We start from the raw sequence: 12,859 nt of genomic DNA, 5'->3' as shown, positions 1-12,859 counted from the left end.
AAAAGCTTCCTTAAAAAGCCACCTCAAGTTCGTAATGGAAAATGTATTTTGATGTATATATATATTATCAGTTAATTTAGACATAGGTTAATTATTAAAAGTTATCTTATAAATCTCCGATAATATTTAACCTTAAAGTAAAATAACATCACCATCACTATAAATACCATTACACATAAAAACCTGAATCTAATATATCCATGTGTGTAATAATTAAAAATATACAAATAATATTTATACATTATTAAAATCGAATTTTTACAGTGACATCTTACATGGAACAAATTCCTCAAAAAATCCACCAACTGAGAGAAGGGATTTCAGTGCGTCCCATCACGGTTTGTATAAGAAATGTCTGGGACATCAGAAAACACCAAACCGATAGTACTCAAATTTGCATCGGCTTCCTGTGCTACGACCACAACGTAAGCCTTTTATTAACTTTAATATATACATATATATATATATATATATAAATGTATTTTCCAATCCACCATATTTGATTTAAACTACTCACTATTTACTAAATCGGTTGGTCACAACAAAATTTGTTCACACTCAGGGTCAACTATTAGAAGGTCGGCTCAGCGGAAACATTCAGCCGAATGATCCAAAATACTTAGCTGAAGGAGATATATATGAGTTTTCGGGATTTTCCGTCATAAATAATCCACGAAATCGGAGACTCACCCAACTGCCGTATTACATTCGGATCGACCAAACGACAATAGTATTGAAGTCACACTCGACGGTCCGATATATCCAGTTCACACTTTAGTTCCTCAGAATTACAGAAATCTATTGCGGTTAGCAACTACACCCACATACTTACCAGGTAAGTAAGTCATTCCATTAATTAATTAAATAAACATAGTTTTTTATTCTAAAATCAATGTGCAGATGTCGTCGGGCAGAAAGTCATAATACAAAAAATAAAACCTTGCCACCCAGAACTCAATATTGATGCCACGATTGGTCTACGGCTGAACAGGTAAGTCTAACACAATAATTAAAAACGAAATAATAATCATCTTCATATATACATCACTATCTCAGGTCGACAATTGTAAAACTCATACTTTGCGACAACCAAGCAGCAGATTTCAGCATCCTACAAAGCAAGAAGGATAAGAAATTTAAAGTTGTCATCATCACAAGCATAATTCCTAAACTTTACCAAGGTAAATACTTTTACAAACACATTCAAAATAATAAAGATCTATGTTTTTTTTAATCAACATAACAATGATATCCAATATGTTCCAGGCAAACTACTACTCCATTCATCACCAGCAACAAATTTCTACTTCAACAAATCAATTGATTACATTAAGCATTTCAAAAGGAAAATAAGAGATCATGCAAAACCATGCAGCACAGAGTGATTCTAATTCATGCATCATTCGGATTGTTATTCTCTTTCTCACAAGACTTAATACGTTGATTCAATTACATTTTAAATTTTTTTTATCATTGTTGTCTTTAGATTTCTACACCTATATTAAATCTGAAACTCAACTTCTTTCTTTCATTCTTTGCTAATCAATGAAAAATATAGAGAATAAATTAAAAGACATAAGTTATGGCTACATGTTAGTCACCAAGAAAGAATGATTAGAGTGAATAAGAAGTCTACCATAAAGATGAGTTTTATTGGGAGATAAAATTGTGTAGAGTTTGTGAATTTAAAAAGTTACTTGAATAATAAAATATATATACACTACTTAAAAAGTTTGCTCACACTTTTATAAATTGCTACTTTACGAATATTTTCCGAATAATTCTGATTTAGTTTCATTATATTTTGCAAATTGAACCTAATTTTATTTAAAATTTGAAAATAATTTCGATTTTTATTTACATATAACTTGAAAGCTATATTAAACTTAAAGCATATAATTTCAATTTTCGGTTTTCAATTTCAAGTAGGTTGTTCAAGCACTTTTTATTTTCGGGAATTTAATTAAGATGAGATCCGATCTTTTTAAATAAGAGAATTATTTTAAACCCCAATGGATAGAATGGTGGAACCAAGGTTTTAAGTTAGATTCTTGATTCTTATGTTTACGTTAATGGGTGTAAGTTATTGTTAACGCAAACGTTCAGACTGAAACACCTTTCTTTATAATTATGATTCGTAATTCATAACTTCTTAAGACCAAGATATGTTTTAAAATTCATAACTTATTTTCTATTCAAACTATATTAATGTTGTATTATAAAACTTACATACTTGCCATCTATTTAACCCCTTGCACCATGTATCCATTATACAACTCATCCATTTATCTAAACAACTCCACGAAAATCTTAACATGAGCCAAATTACTTGGATTGTTCTCCACAAAACGACACCAAGTCTAACATCTCCAAAAAGAAACATTACAATGAAGATTAAGAGACCAGGTACACAACAAACGAAAATTGTGATATCTATTGACATGAAGGCAGCAAGCAGTGGCCATCTAAGCCATGAAACAGCACGCAATATGGAGTACATGCTTGGCTACCACGAGATAGATTTTGACTCGGTTACAGAGATTATCGAGCGGACTTCTGATGAAGCCGCACGCACTATCACTGCGTGGTAGCCAAGCATGTACTCCATATTGCGTGCTGTTTCATGGCTTAGATGGCCACTGCTTGCTGCCTTCATGTCAATAGATATCACAATTTTCGTTTGTTGTGTACCTGGTCTCTTAATCTTCATTGTAATGTTTCTTTTTGGAGATGTTAGACTTGGTGCCGTTTTGTGGCGAACAATCCAAGTAATTTGGCTCATGTTAAGATTTTCGTGGAGTTGTTTAGATAAATGGATGAGATGTATAATGGATACATGGTGCAAGGGGTTAAATAGATGGCAAGTATGTAAGTTTTATAATACAACATTAATATAGCTTTAATAGAAAATAAGTTATGAATTTTAAAACATATCTTGGTCTTAAGAAGTTATGAATTACGAATCATAATTATAAAGAAAGGTGTTTCAGTCTGAACCTTTGCGTTAACAATAACTTACACCCATTAACGTAAACATAAGAATCAAGAATCTAACTTAAAACCTTGGTTCCACCATTCTATCCATTGGGGTTTTAAATAATTCTCTTATTTAAAAAGATCGGATCTCATCTTAATTAAATTCCCGAAAATAAAAAGTGCTTGAACAACCTACTTGAAATTGAAAACCGAAAATTGAAATTATATGTTTTAAGTTTTATATAGCTTTCAAGTTATATGTTAATAAAAATCGAAATTATTTTCAAATTTTAAATAAAATTAGGTTCAATTTGCAAAATATAATGAAACTAAATCAGAATTATTCGGAAAATATTCGTAAAGTAGCAATTTATAAAAGTGTGAGCAAACTTTTTAAGTAGTGTATATATATTTTATTATTCAAGTAACTTTTTAAATTCACAAACTCTACACAATTTTATCTCCCAATAAAACTCATCTTTATAGTAGACTTCTTATTCACTCTAATCATTCTTTCTTGGTGACTAACATGTAGACATAACTTCTGTCTTTTAATTTATTCTCTATATTTTTCATTGATTAGCAAAGAATGAAAGAACGAAGTTGAGTTTCAGATTTAATATAGGTGTAGAAATCTAAAGACAACAATGATAAAACGGTCCCATATACTGGCTGCAAAATTATTCTTATAGTTTTAATAAAACGGAGTAATTACATAAATAATATATGTACATTAGCGGTGTTCAATCCGGATATCGATTATGTTTCGGTTTGGTTTTTTCGGGGTTTTCGGTTTATAAAAATAGCTACTATATTAAAACCATATATAATTTGGTTTGGTTCGGTTTATATACCGTCGATTTTTGGTTTACTCGGTTTTATACCAAAAAAACCGTAAATATATTTATCTTTTAAATTTTTTTGTGAATTTAACTTTATAAGATTAGATATTGGCTTTAAATTTAATTATAATATGGCGATATTTTGGTTTCTAAATAATCAACTTTTATTTTACTATTTAAATAATCAGTAAACATATTTAATTAATAACAGTAATAGTTTTATGGAATAAAAAGAAGACCATAAAAGTAATCTATAACACAATATTCACATAATACATCTAGCGACGTCCATGGCTATAAGGCCAGCACTACACCCCATCCCACCAAGATTCAACCTTTTTATATTATCCCTAAGTTTATACTTGGATTAAATTCTAAGTGAATATATAATACTTTCTGATGAGAGCTAAATATTGATAGTGCTTTTCTTAGGTGGATGGCCAACTGTATAACTAAATATATTGATACAACATAAAGAATAACTCAAAACAACATATAGACATTATGTGATCGGGTTATTAAATATTTGTATGGGATAATACATAAGTTTTAACTAAAAAAAAAAAGGGCAAAGATTTGTTTACCTGCAGTTTGCGAAGGGGGTGGAGGAGGTGGGTGCTCCATTCCTTTTATATTTCTATCCTTATAATGAAACCGATTACCAGTTAGACTGATGAACTAAGATTTGTATCTTCTTAGATGATTAAAAAATTCTTACCCTTTCACAGTTGGTTGGAGTCTAGCGTTGATTAAAGCTTGGTAGACACTTCCAATGGTAATTTCAGTATTTTTTTCAAAATGGAAATAGAAAGCTTGGTTCTCCGTGCAACAGCTTAAGGGGATGCTTCGTACTTCTATTTTCTTATTTTGCTGAGAGTTACGGAATAAAAAACAATGCTTTAGGCATTGCAGCTAATGCATAAGATATGCAAATATTCTCTTACGTTATTGGAAAGAAATATCAATTACTTGATTGATTCTTTTTTCATATTACGGTACTAAATTTATGCCGTTGAACACTTTTAACGAAAGTGGAGTAATTATGTCTGAAACCCGTTACCTCCTATCTGGAGAACAGCGTGCCACCAACAATATCTCATAACACAATAGCCCATATACACGACTCCACTCACCCTAAGCCCAAATAAAAATCCGAATAAAAAGCCCAGTAGCACCAATCCATCCAAATATCATATACTCGTCAGTCTCACCTGAAATGGGGAAGAGAGAGGGGTGAGTAACAGGTAAGTCACTCAATGAGGTATGGGATACTAAACCCGAAGTCCATGGACCCGGACAGAACACTCCGAATAAATATAATTTAATCCTAACACGTTGCAAACACGGTACCTAAAGTACCCAGAGATCAAACAATGATCCTAGCGAGGTGCACACTCGCTGCCCACTAACAGGCCAAAAACACCACCGAATATGTGCTCGGTAACACACGTCCGTAGACAATTTATCGATCTCTGAAGCCTTGGCACAACAGGTCGACTAAGCTGTGCCGCAGCATACACCACACCCAATGTACTGGTCTCCAGCCGACACACAGAATTACGTCTCCATGGTCGGCTAACATCCAAATCACCTCAATATACTATATACATATATATTATCAATTATAAATGAACAATCACTGTTGAACCATCTAATAACCCTAGTTCTGGTTTAAGCAAAGAACCTAAAAACTAAACAAGCAATGACAGACTCGATTTCACACAGACGGAACACATTAGAAATAAATTATACTTATTCGAGGTCCTAAGCCGTGTAAGAGAAGCTCGGGAAAAGACCCTCACCTGAGCCAATATTGAATATAGCTCATGAAATGCTCGGGAACGATCTCGCCTAACATCACTTTAAAAGATTCCTTCCTAATCATGGTGTTGAATAAAACGTGTTCCATAAACCTTCTTACGCCTTATTTAAAATGATGGGCAAGTAACTGCAGGTTGGCATAAGATTCACTACACATAAACACATGCAAGGACACGTTTATGATTGTGCTATATACGTTTCTTGTATCACAAGGAACAAAGGAGGAAGTCACTTAGATAATACGGCTTGGATCACGGTTGATGATGGTGGTTGGTTGACATGCCTTGTTTCTCCAATGGCTCACGGCTAACGCGGTATAGATCGGAGCCGGTGGTGGTGAGCCGCGGTGGTCCAGCTTTGCTCACGTTCCACACTTCTCGGACTTGGTACATAACGTAAACGGTTTGCGGTGATGGCCTCTGAAAACACAACGTCTCATCTCTGGTGGAGTAAGACTCGTGGTGGTGATCCATGGTGGACGGTGGCTCCGTTTTGTTCGTCTCTTCTCCACATATCGGATATGTTCACATTAACAACACGTGATAAAGAATGGTGATGGATCCAGTGAACTGTGAACGATTGCTCCGGTTGTTGTGGTGGCGTCTCTTGTGGTGAGTATTGATGACGGCAACGACGAGGCTCTTTTCAAGGTTACGGGAGTGAGAGAAGGATGAGAGATAGAGAGGTGGTGCGGGAAGAGATGGTACAACGATGGTGGTCTCTCATTTGTAAAGATGACGGCTAGGTTAACATGAAGAAGGAGATGCATACAAGTATATATATTGCTTTGGTTTTGTAATTATTTTGGTTTAGTCTAATTAAATAATCAACCCAATCCCAATACCGGTTTAGAGAAAACCGGGTCGTTACATTATGTTGATTGAAAACACGTTTTTTCTAAAATAAAATATGTACTTGAAAACCTCCTTTTTTTCCTTAAATGTTGTTGCTTTCATTACATGCATTTTTCAAAGAACATCCACAGTTCGTGAAGAATGATTTTAAAATACAGAAATGATTGACCTGTTTGTCACAAAGCTAGATTTCAAAACACCTAAAGAAACAGAGTTATAAGCCTTAAGAAGTAGAATAATGATTATCAAAACATAAGCGTTCAGAGTATATGAAAAACTTTAGAAAAACTGAAAGAAATCATGAGTCAATAATAGACTGGAAAAAAAAAACTTTAGCTGTAATCCCCTGCAAGACATAAGAGGACACACGAAAGATCTACACCCCACGCTTGAGGCGTTTTGCTTTGCCCATCTCATCAATGTCACCATTTCTCTTACTTCCCTCTGCCGAATCCACACTGATTTTGGAAGCTTCACACACGTTCGTTCCAGTCTCAAATGTCTCCTCCGAAGTTGCCGGATTGTAGTTTTCTCCCGAAGATTCTGTGACTGGTGGAGTGTCCAGAGGGAGAATCTTGGTCACAGTTAAAGATCGAGACTTCCCATCTAAGTTGTGCTTTGTAACTTTCACACAAAAGTTATGTTTCTGACCAATAGTGCTGATTAAAGCTTCCGGGAAAGGCACCTCTTGGGTAACTCCTTGGTCTCCATTAGCCTGACATTCAAGATTACCAATATTCAATTGCAACTTGAAGACCAATATTGAGAGTACCAATACTAACAGTTCCGACTGAAGAAACTTACCTCAAAATAGCTGCTGACTAACTCGGCTGCTTGCTTCCCAGTTAACTGAAAACCAGCATCACCAAGCAGTACAAAAACAGCTTGCTCACTGTTGTCATAGACAGATATCTGTGCACGGTACCTGCCATGAAGAAATTAGAAGCTAATACCATTCAAATTGCTACTGAGAATTGAGAAGTGAGTATAGAGTAAATACCGTGGTACTCCTGATATGTTGACTTTCCCACATTTTGAACACATCAAAGAAGTTGGGCCTTTCGTAGCCTTAGTATGGCAACCACTGCATGATATGTAATACCAGGTTGAACCATGGACCACATCATCAATCGTAGCCGTGCACTAAAAAAAAGCCTCCTGGACAGCAAAGCTATATAAGACTCAAAGTTTTTGATAAATGACTAAGAAATAATTAGACCAAGTCGTACCTTATTAGATCCCTGCTTGATGTAGGAGAATATTTCTCCTATAGTCAGTGTCTCCCTTTTAGTAACCACTTCTGCATTAACCAGCTCAGCACTCTGTGGTTTAGAACCCAACCTGAGAGAGAGTAGTAGCATTTTGATCCATTCAATCATTGATATGGGGTGAGGCAGCGAAAGATTAAATATAAAAGGGAAAATATATATAGATTTACCAGCCAAAGTAGTCGATCGTAGGTTGGACATCGTAGTCCATAAAGACACGTGAGGACGACATTGAAGTCAGTGCAAGAGTACATGTTGTATTAAGCAACACCCATTTAAAGACCAAAAAGAGTAGATATCTAATTATAAGAAAGTTTTCTAAAGATAGAAATTGAACCTCCGAGACTCTTAGTGTTAACGGTCGTGACCAATAACACGGTGGGGGTGCCTTCGTATGATTTGAATTTTTTGCAGAAGTCTCTTGCAGCCTGGTCCCAAAAGTAGAGCTTCATCACAGGCCCACTGCAAAATATTTTACTGAATGGTTAATATAAGTAGAGAGATAAAGTGTTTAAGAAATAATAAAAAACTTACTCGTATGACTGCACATGAACCAACACATGCCTCGCCCTAGCTATCTCCACTTCATCAAGAACTGGTGTCCCAATGAGACACTGTCCATTAACCACCTTCATGTGCCCAACAACATCTATACCATTGTTCATCAAGCGTGTAAGTAAGAAGACTACGCAATAGCATTCTACTATTTCATGACCAGACAAAACTGAAACACACATAGAACTCAAGCATCCTAATCAAACTATACTACAATAGAACCCTCAAAAAAAAAAAAAAAAAAACCAAAACCCGAGTGTTGTAAAAAAAATCCTCCCTAAGGCTATAAACACAATTAGTGAATCTCATTTGTCATGTTCTGTTCTGAAAGAGTGATCGCAGAGACTGATAAAGACAACGATTCCAGAGAATACTTATCACAAACCTACAATACATTTTAACCAAATTTCGAGATCAACCGTGAAAGTAAGAAGAGTGCGCAATAAGTAATCTACTTTCTCATGAGCAAACAAAACCAAACACGCATAGTACTGAAGCAGCTAACAGATCCTAACCATACTACACTACAATACAACCATTTAAAAAAATCAAATATTAAGCACATTGTAAGCAAAATTCTAGATTTATATCTGAGCAGCAACGAAGACAAATACCACATACAACTCAGAGATGGTGTGGGTGATAACAGAGATTACCGTAGAGGTCTCCTTTGCGATCACAGCTAGCTTGAAAATCCTCAAAGGAATGAAAACGGAATCTGTCTTCATCAAAAGGGGTGGGACTGTCTTCAAGAACAGAGAGCTCCGAGTTCCATGAGAACGACACCGTCACAGCATGATCAGAAACCCGATAAACGGTTTTGTTGCTTGATCCATAAAAATTGTTGAGCTTGTAAAGCGATCCAGGCTTCATTTTAGGCAAATGTCTCTCAATACGGCTTGGCGGAATGAATCCTTGGATAACAGATCTCTGCGAGAAAATACAGCACCAATCTAATCTTTGTTTTAATTTTGTAAAAATTAACGTTAGTGTAAAAATTAACGATATAAATCAAGATCTAAATATCTAAATAACAACTTTAAGAAGGATCTAATATGGAAGAACGAAGAAACTTATCGATATAAATCACGATCTAAATAACAATTCTAAGGACGATCTAAATAACAAAGAACGAAGAAACTTATCGATATAAATCACGATCTAAATAACAACTCTAAGGACGATCTAAATAACAACGAAGCTAAAAACTATGTTGGGTGAAATCAAATACCTGCTCGTCTATTAGAAGCATCTCAAGGCCAATAAGCGTCTTCTTTAGAGGGTTTCAAGCCTCCCAGAAATGAATCAAGCGGAAACGCAGCTGGGTTTCGTGGGGACCCGGTGTGACATCGCGGTAAAGCATGATTTTTTCGTCGTGATCGGAGGTAACAGGGGATTTTCCATTCGGTTTCATCGCCATAGATTAAGGAGAGAAGTTCGAGGTTTGGTTTCCACTCGAAAGAGAATAACAGTATATAAAGGAGGAGGAAAAGAGCAAACGGAAACGAACTCATCAAGAAGAAATTGATGGATCGAGAAGTCGTGGGGTATTGATTGTAGAGATGTGGATCGAGAGATCTGTTACGATGAAGAACAAAGGGGGAAGACGAAGAGATGGAGGCGCAAAGCATCGGGGTTTCCGTCTCGTGTTGTTGTTTTTTTTTAATATACCGATAAGAGACCAAGCTCAATAAACCATAACGAAGCCCATACAAAATCATATGAGATCCACCTTGTATTAACCAAATCGAGATAAAGACGAACCCAGTAAACCAAACGTACGCCTCCGGTACCCTACGTGGACATTAAATCTGTTTTGATTGGGCAATTAAATCTGTCGACGTGGACATGTTAAAAACACTGCATATCGTGCTTTTAGTATGGGATAGATGGTCGTCCCCTCAAATCAAGGGAAAGATTAAATTAGTCGCTTCTGCCGTACTCTTCGAAGTACAAAAGTAAAAAACTCTCATCGGTGAAGATTGAAAAGGTCAAAAAGCTTGACCCCCCTGAGTAAGTAAGACTCTCTAGCCTTAAAGAAGGTGGGCTTTACTACGAAGCGGAACAAACAAACACGTTTCTAGAGCAGAACCTTAAAATACAAAACAAAAATTAGAGAAGTGGGCGTCTCCATTTACGAATCTTCTCTTCTTAATGGCAGCCAACCGAAGGTTGACTTTGGGTCGTTTGCCCGTTTTGTACTTAGTAAATTGTGTTATAATAACACCCCGCCTTGAACATATTGTATTTATTGATGTATATTGTAACACAAATTCAACCATATCCTGAAATCATATTAGGGGAGATGATATAAGCATGTAATCGGACTACGGTTCACCATATGTTTTACAGTTAACATTATCATATTATTATGAAAAAGACCGTATGTATATAGATTTTCACGGAGTAATCATACGATGCATATATATGACTACACATATGGGTCTAGTTGAGTGCTAGCTACCATGTGCAAACTTTTGTTAGTGATCAAGGCTTCAGACAAGTCCCCTTTTCACATTTTGTGTATTTTAATATGATTTTCCCATGCATTTTAAAGGTTGGATCTTAATTTAGTCTGTCTATTAGTAAAGTCTCTGGTAACACATGTAATCACATGTTGTATATTAAAGATCAGGTTAAAATTCAAAATCCTCAATATACAGTCGATTAATTTAGTCTATCTATTAGTAAAGTCGCTGGTAACACATGTAATCACATGTTGTGTATTTAAGATCAGGTTAAAATTCAAAATCCTCAATATACAGTCGATTTAAAATAACATCTTTCCATATATATTTTATGGCTTTAACTTAATTAGGAGAAACACAATTTTAGAGTTATATATAATAAGCTTGTCGACCAAATTGAATTGATTCAACTACCAATTGGGAAATCGTTACTAGGAGCTTTTAATGACCAGGACATGTATTATATTGGTTTGTTTGTTCTAGTTCTCTAGCACTCTTTCCTGGTCTTTTTGTCTCACATTTCGGGTAAACTTCATCAACAAAAAAAAGATCATTAGGTTTTTTTGGGCGGTGACTTGCTTTACAAAATGGGATTTTACTACAATCTATATACATCATCTTGTATATATTTTGATGCTTTCTAGCTTAATCGGAGGATTATGTGTAATAATGACTTTACATTGTGCTCTCTGGGGTAAAGCAAAAGGTGCAATAATGAATCAAGAGTAAAAACTCTATAAATTAATAAAATTGAGATTCAGTTGCATAAATAAATAAATAATAATGTTGAGATTATGTATTTTATTAATTTACAAACTATTTCTTTTTAGAATTATTTTTCATAAAATAAGAAAATAGTTAATTTTGTTGTATATATATTAATTAAATTTTAGAATTTTGTTTTTATATCATTTTGGTTATACTATTTGGTGTATACGAAATATGTTTCATAGAATTAAATGTAGGTTTATATATAGTTTTACTAAATATTATTAAAATATGCTGAAGTGTTCAGAAAATAGAGATGAATTTTATTACGAATATAAAAAAAATTACAATATTTTGTTTTTACTTATATAAACTTTATATAAAAATTATTAATTTATGATTTCAGTAGGACTGTATATTTACATAGGATTTACGAAAAAAATATTACCTTATTATTTTATCAATTTGTGTCATATTTTAAACTAATCCAATTTAGAGCAAAAAAATTTAATTTAGCGTGGTTATTAATTTATCAAATATTAACTTATAAACTTTGAACCAAATTCCACTTCTGTAATAGAGGTTTTCTATTTTAGAAGAAAAATATAGAAGTGGTTGGATATTTTCTAAACTCAACTAGTTTTTTCAAAGTATAATTATATTTGTTCAATTTCAAATTTAAACAGGATCCAACAAGAATAAAAGATCTGAAATGGTTTAATATTTTTTTAAAGGATTTGTTTGCTCCAAAAAAAAATAGATGACACGATGTATAGTCATGTCGAATACATCCAACTTCGAGAAAAGACCACTTGAAGTTTGAAACCCCTATACGACAACACAAGTACGTGGTCGCCAACCGAGTCGTTTTGGTTTCTTTTAGCATATGTAGTGTATTATTGAAATGATTAACATTAGTTTATACTAACAAGAACGTCATAATAGTACTTACTTGTCTATTTAACATGAGATGATTCGGTTTTGTGAACACGTAAACGTTGGTATATATTGTTGGAACTATTTCTACAAGCTTTTTGGGTTGAGTAAAAATTAACGGTGTGCGTAAATAGAATTTTACAAACCTATTAGACTAAATAAAAATCTAATCTAATGTAAAATAAATGTTATACTTTATATAAACAAAATCTATCATATTTGCAAGTCCATGGACTGACTAAAATGATGGAAAAGCTTTTTACTAAAATTGATGACTAAGCTAAGTAAATTTGTGACAAATGAATTAAGCTAAGTAAATTTAGTGACTAAGTTATGCAATTTAGTGACAAATGTCAAATATTAAAACTCACTTGGTGTCTAACCTTGATGATTTAGAAGTGTCAAAAGCTTAAGAAAACTTAATGACACAT

The 12,859-nt window shown here is 34.0% G+C and overlaps 1 long non-coding RNA gene across 1 annotated transcript; it reads right to left on the bottom strand.

The window, feature by feature from the left end:
• Positions 1-3,926: 3,926 nt before the first annotated feature.
• Positions 3,927-12,208, bottom strand: LOC111200083. Its single transcript, XR_002653809.2, has 4 exons — positions 5,621-12,208; positions 4,879-5,029; positions 4,537-4,688; positions 3,927-4,455 (listed from the first exon to the last, which is right to left on the bottom strand). It is a non-coding gene; the product is annotated as an uncharacterized LOC111200083 (long non-coding RNA).
• Positions 12,209-12,859: the final 651 nt, after the last annotated feature.

Source organism: Brassica napus, chromosome A8 (genome assembly GCF_020379485.1).
Source record: "Brassica napus cultivar Da-Ae chromosome A8, Da-Ae, whole genome shotgun sequence".
In the NCBI taxonomy this organism is placed as follows: domain Eukaryota; kingdom Viridiplantae; phylum Streptophyta; class Magnoliopsida; order Brassicales; family Brassicaceae; genus Brassica; species Brassica napus.
The sequence above is the reverse complement of the archived record's forward strand: the minus strand, read 5'-3'. Positions and strand labels throughout refer to the sequence as shown.